Source organism: Oncorhynchus mykiss, chromosome 3 (genome assembly GCF_057628025.1).
Source record: "Oncorhynchus mykiss isolate SJ-2025 chromosome 3, ASM5762802v1, whole genome shotgun sequence".
Taxonomy (NCBI): Eukaryota; Metazoa; Chordata; class Actinopteri; order Salmoniformes; family Salmonidae; genus Oncorhynchus; species Oncorhynchus mykiss.
In genome coordinates, this window is record NC_143024.1 from 26793465 (window position 1) to 26800496 (window position 7032).

Consider the following 7032-nt stretch of genomic DNA (forward strand, 5'->3'; position numbering starts at 1 on the left):
ATTTACACATTTACCATTCACTTTCATGCAAACTGGTTTTATTATCTAAGAAAAACAGAACAATAAATTACATGTGTAAGGTTTGTTTCGAAATGACAACATAGCCCATTCGCAATGACAACCAGATTTGCAATGACAACCAGAGTAAGGCCACTGTTAGTACTGTACTTTCCTCTGATCACCGAACTGGAGGACTGGTTTGGTAGGAAGCTTCTTCTCTGCCATGTTCCACTTCTGTCTGTGGATGATAAAACAAAGAGAGAATTCACCCATAAAGGCCAACTAAATAGCCTGTTGTGCTTTTTTAGTAACTTTCTACTGTGGGAACACAAATCAGCAGTTGGTGGTTGTCGATGCCAGTATGGTATCTCTTTTGAAAGAACATTTGGAAAGAAAGAAGTTGTGTAAGTCTCAGTTGTGACATGATTATGACATCAAGCCTGTAGACAGTGTATTTTCATTTGTATACAAAGCTAAAGAGGGAGGGGAATGGAATTATGTACATTTCTAAAGAAGATAGGGGAGAGGGGGCCCTTCAGTGCACTATAATATATGTTTAGTTCTTTATTACGCATTTTCAAAACACTCACCTTTTTATGTAAATGTTGAGCACCACAATCACTGCTGTGACAAGGAAGAGAGCCCCAAATGCTGCCAGGACCACCATTAAATGGGCTGATTCTGGAACACAAGAGAAAATACACTACTAAAACTGATCAGACTATGGTTTTGTATATAAAATATTCACTCCAAGATATTCCACAGATGCCATGCAACATCATATACTGTCACTTCATATCCCTGTCTGCATGCCATTGTTTTGTTGAGATACACAGGACAGACATCACAACAGCGTGACATACAAGAAGTGCAGAAGTGTTGCAGTACCTTTAACTTTCACCTCCAGGTCTGTGATCCAAGGGCTTTCTGGGCCATACAGAAGTACAGTCCACTGTCATCAGAATCGATTTAGTTGAAGGTGTGTTCTTTCCCCGTCCCTAATCTTAGTGTAGTTAGCCGTCCTGACCTCTGAAACCAGGTGTAGGTCTCTGCTGCAGGGTTTGCATTATTGCTGCAGGTCATAGTCAGACGGCTGCCTTTCACTACCTCGGGGCTCGGGCCGACCTTAAAAGAAACGCCCCTTGGAGCATCTGGAAGCAGACGCTCAGAAAACAACATTGTTCCGCGTGTATTCATTTGACTGTATGTTAGTAGTACTGCATTTATACATTAATACAGACAATGAATCAACCAAGCCATCTCAGATGTATATTGGCCACTGTGAAGAGAAAACAACACATTGAAGATAGCTGACTACAGCATGAATCACATTTATTGCTGACTTACATCTCACATCCAGAAGTATTGGTGTAGATGTGTCTTGCCCCAGAGCACAGGAGTAGCACCAAGTGTCATTAGGGGAAAGTGGACCTAGAGGACACTGTCCACCATGGACACCAGAGAAACCAGGGAGTGGGAGGCCATCTTTAAACCAGAGGAACTCCATTTGAGGAAGTTCATAGGTGGAGGTGCAGGCCAGGGTGACGTTGTCTCTCTCCTTAACGGGGACATTTTCATTTAACTTTAGGGATAAGACTGACATGAAGAAGAAACATGTATAACCAAATATAGGACATGTTGAGGGTTAATAACTGACCATCCTAGGTTAGGTAATACCTTAATTGTTTAGTCTGATGACATGTACATAAATCTAGGTCCACACCCCATGGTCCTGTAAATGCCTGAGAGGCCTGATTACCTTAATTTGCATCAATTCCGAAGAAGACTCTGCTGCTGTCATCTTCAGTCACATTGTTGAGTTTCAGTGTGCAGTTATTGTCTTGGTCATAAAACTCTGTTCTTCTACTGTATCTTGTTTTAATCAGTCCAGATGTGTTATACACTCAATCAACTTGCTGTGAGCCGTCTAGTTTTGTATCGCCTCTCGGAGTGAACCATGTAATTCTTCTAACTATCTGGGTAGCTGGATATGTACAGTCAAATGTATATATGTACAGTCAAATACCACTGATGAGCCTTTTGATGCACAGATAACGGTAGTCCTGTCCCTGTCATGGTACCAAACAGACTTTGTCTGGGCCAGTGTGCCTGAAAAACATGATTTAAAACATAAATACGTTCAATCAATCTATCAAATGTATTTATAAAGCCCTTGTCACAAAGTGCTATACAGAAACCCAGCTTAAAACACCAAACAGACAGCAATGCAGATGTAGAAGCACGGCGGCTAGGAAAAACTCCCTAGAAAGGCAGGAACCTAGGAAGAAACCTAGAGAGGAACCAGGCTCTGAGGGGTGGCCAGTCCTCTTCTGGCTGTGCCGGGTGGAAATTATAACAGTACATGGCAAAGATGTTCAAACGTTTACAGATGACCAGCAGGGTCAAATAATAATAATCACAGTGGTTGTAGAGGGTGCAACAGGTCAGCACCTCAGGAGTAAATGTCTGTTGGCTTTTCATAGCCGATCATTCAGAGTTAGAGGCAGCAGGTGCAGTAGAGAGAGAGAGTCGAAAACAGCAGGTCCGGGACAAGGTAGAACATCCAGTGAACAGGTCAGAGATCCATAGCCGCAGGCAAAACAGTTGAAACTGGAGCAGCAGCACGACCAGGTAGACTGGGAACAGCAAGGAGTCATCAGACCAGGTAGTCCTGAGGCATGGTCCTGGTGCTCAGGTCCTCCAAGAAAAGAGAAATATAAAGAGAAAGAGAAAGAGAAAGAGAAAGAGAAAGAGAAAGAGAAAGAGAAAGAGAGAGAATTAGAGGGAATATCCTTGAATTCACACAGGACACCGGATAAGACAGGAGAAATATTCCAGATATAACAGACTGACCCTAGCCCCCGACACATAAACTATTGTAGCATAATTACTGGAGGCTGAGACAGGAGGGGTCGGGAGACACTGTGGCCCCGTCCGACTGTACCCCCAGACAGTGCCAACCAGGCAGGATATAAGCCCACACACTTTGCCAAAGCCCACCCCCACACCACTAGAGGGATATCTTCAACCACCAACGTATTACCCTGAGACAAGGCAGAGTACAGCCCACAAAGATCTCCCCAATGGCACGAACCAGAAGGGGGCGCCAACCCAGACAGGAACATCACGTCAGAGACTCAACCCACTCAAGTGATGCACCCCTCCTAGGGACGGCATGGAAGAGCACCAGTAAGCCAATGACTCAGCTTCTGTAATAGGGTTAGAGGCAGAGAATCCCAGTGGAGAGAGGGGAACCGGCCAGGCAGAGACAGCAAAGGCGGTTCGTCGTTCCAGTGCCTTTCCATTCACATTCACACCCCTGGGCCAGACTACACTCAATCATATGACCCACTGAAGAGATGAGTCTTCAATAAAGACTTAAAGGAGAAAGACTTCAAATGGAGCTCTATAGGAGAAAGCCCTTTCTCCAGCTGTTTTTTACTTAGAAATTCTAGGGACAATAAGGAGGCCTGCGTCTTGTGACCGTAGCGTACATGTAGGTATGTACGGCAGGACCAAATCGGAAAGATAGATAGGAGAAAGCCCATGTAATGCTTTATAGGTTAGGAGTAAAACCTTGATATCAGCCCTAGCCTTAACAAGAAGCCAGTGTAGAGAGGCTAGCACTGGAGTAATATGATCAAATGTTTTGGTTCTAGTGAAGATTCTAGCAGCCGTGTTTAGTAGAGCATTGCAGTGGTCTAATCTAGAAGTGATAAAAGCATGGATACATTTTTCTGCATCATTTTTGGACAGAAAGTTTCAGATTTTTGCAATGTTACATAGATGGAAAAAAGCTGTCCTTGAAACAGTCTTGATATGTTCGTCAAAAGACTGTACAACCATCAAGATTAATTGTCGGATCCAACAGAAGATCCCTTTGTTTCTTGGGACCTATAACTAGCATTTCTGTTTTGTCCGAGTTTAAAAGCAAAACATTTGCCACCATCCACTTCCTTATGTCAAAAACACAGGCTTCCAGGATGGGCAATTTTGGGGCTTCACCGTGTTTCATCGAAATGTACAGCTATGTATCGTCTGCATAGCAGTGAAAGTTAACATAATGTTTCTGAATGACATCCCCAAGAGGTAAAATATATAGTGAAAACAATTGAGGTCCTAAAACGGAACCTTGAGGAACACAGAAATGTACAGTTGATTTGTCAGAGGACAAACCATCCACAGAGACAAACTGATATCTTTCTGACAGATAAGATCTAAACCAGGCCAGAATTTGTCCGTGTAGTCCAATTTGGGTTTGCAATCTCTCTAAAAGAATGTGGTGATCGATGGTATCAAAAGCAGCACTAAGGTCTAGGAGCACGAGGACAGATGCAGAGCCTTGGTCTGACTCCATTAAAAGGTAATTTACCACCTTCACGAGTGCAGTCTCAGTGCTATGATGGGGTCTAAAACCAGACTGAAGCATTTCGTGTACGTTGTTAGTCTTCAGGAAGGCAGTGAGTTGCAGTGCAACAGCTTTTTCATTTTTTTGAGAGGAATGGGAGATTTGATATAGGCTGATAGTTGTTTATATTTTCTGGGTCAAGGTTTGGCTTTTTCAAGAAAGGCTTTATTACTGCCACTTTTAGTGAGTTTGATACACATCCGGTGAATAGGGAGCCATTTATTGTGTTCAACATAGGAGGGCCAAGCATAGGAAACAGCTCTTTCAGTAGTTTAGTTGGAAAGGGGTCCAGTATGCAGCTTGAAGGTTTAGAGGCCATGACTATTTTCATCAATGTGTCAAGAGACATAGTGTTAAAAAATTTGAGTGTCTCCCTTGATCCTAGGTCCTCCCAGTGTTGTGCAGATTCAGGACAACTGAGCTTTGGAGAAATACGCAGATTTAAAGATGAGTCCGTAATTTGCTTTTCATCAAAGAACTTTTCATCAAAGAAGTTCATGAATGTATCACTGCTGAAGTGAAAGCCATCTGCTCCTGGGGAATGTTGCTTTTTAGATAGTTTTGCGACAGTATAAAAAATAAATGTAGGATTGTTCTTATTCTCTTCAATTAAGTTGGAAAAATAGGATGATGGAGCAGCAGTGAGGGCTCTTCGATACCGCACGGTACTGTCTTTCCAAGTTCATCGGAAGACTTCCAGTTTGGTGTTGCGCCATTCCATTCCATTCCAATTTTCTGGAAGCTTGCTTCAGGGTTTGGGTATTTTCTGTATACCAGGGAGCTAGTTTCTTTTGACAACTGTTTTTTTGGTTTTAGGGGTGCATCCAGTGTATTACGCAAGGTTAAATTAAGTTCCTCAGTTAGGTGGTTAACCGATTGTTGTACTCTGGCGTCCTTGAGTAGGTGGAGGGAGTCTGGAAGGGCATCTAGGAATCTTTGGTTTGTCTGAGAATTTATAGCATGGCTTTTGATGATCCTTGGTTGGGGTCTGAGCATATTATTTGTTGCTATTGCAAACATAATAAAATGATGGTCCGATAGTCCAGGATTATGAGGAAAAGCATTAAGATCCACAATATTTATTCCATGGGACAAAACTAGGTTGAGAGTTTGACTGTGGCAGTGAGTAGGTCCAAGGACATGTTGGACAAAACCCACTGAGTCAATGATGGCTCTGAAAGCCTTTTGGAGTGGGTCTGTGGACTTTTCCATGTGAATATTAAAGTCACCAAAATGTTTATTATTATTTGCCTTGACTACAAGGGGGAACGCTGTATATGGCCCAGGAGGCCTGTAAACAGTAGTTATAAAAAGTGATTTAGTAGGCTGCATAGATTTCTTGACTAGAAGCTCAAAATAAGAAAATGCAGTCATTTATTTTTTTGTAAATTGAATTTTGGTATCGTAAATGTTAGTAACTCCTCCTCCTTTGCGGGATGCGTGAGGGATATGGTCACTAGTGTAACCAGGAGGAGAAGCCTCGTTTAACACAGTAAATTCATCAGGCCTAAGACATGTTTCAGTCAGGCCAATCACATCAAGATTATAGTTCATTGACTATAACTGCCTTGGAAGTGAGGGATTAAGTAGCACTATTTTGAGATGTGAGATATCACAATTTCTTTCAATAATGACAGGAATGAAGGAGGTCTTTATTCCAGTGAGATTGCTAAGGCGAACACCGCCATGTTTAGTTTTGCCCAAACTAGATCAAGGCACAGACACAGTCTCAATGGGGATAGATGAGCTGACTACACTGACTGTGCTAGTGGCAAACTACACTAAGCTGATTTATTAATTTTCCACTGATGGATATAATTAACTGAAGCAAAATAAAATGTACCTGGCAGGGAGAGTAGAGTTAACATAGATAACTAGACTGTACTGACAGTGCATAGTGGCTTTAGCCCTGTAGGAAAAAGAGTTGTATTCCAGAAAATATATCATCAATACAATCTTTGATCCAAGAACGTAGTACCAACATCTCTGCTGTGTTATCTGACCAGCAGTGGCTGGGCAAATTATTCTTATTGAAGACTGGAAGGTTGTGGAGAAGTACCGATGTCAACATAAAACATCTATTTTGCTGAAATTTCTGTCAAACTTCTGCTTTTTGGAGAGAAAAAAATTCAAACGGCCACAACAATATAATAGCTTAACCATCAAACTGATTTCTGTTATTTTGCAATATGACCCACTGGCAAAAACCTATTGAATCGATGTTGTTTCCATGTCATTTCCACCCCCCAAAATCAATACTATGACATTGAATCAACGTGAAGAACAGATTGGATTTGCAAAAAGTAATCAATGTAAGGGGATTGTCTTTTTTCACCAAACTTTTAACCTAAATCCAATGACATGGTGACGTGTTGTTGATTTCACGTTGAATTCAAATCAGTTGACAACTCAATACCTCGCAAGTAATAATTCAAAACTAGATGTTGAACTGACATCTGTGCCCTGTGGGCAGAGGCAGTATATAATATGGCATGGCATATACAAGATTAATATACTCAACCGTTTTGTTTGAATGAATTACTTGAGAGGTTTTGAGTTATCTGACTAAATCAAAACTGTTGTATTTCCAACTAAATGCTTGATAAACAGATGACACAGACTCA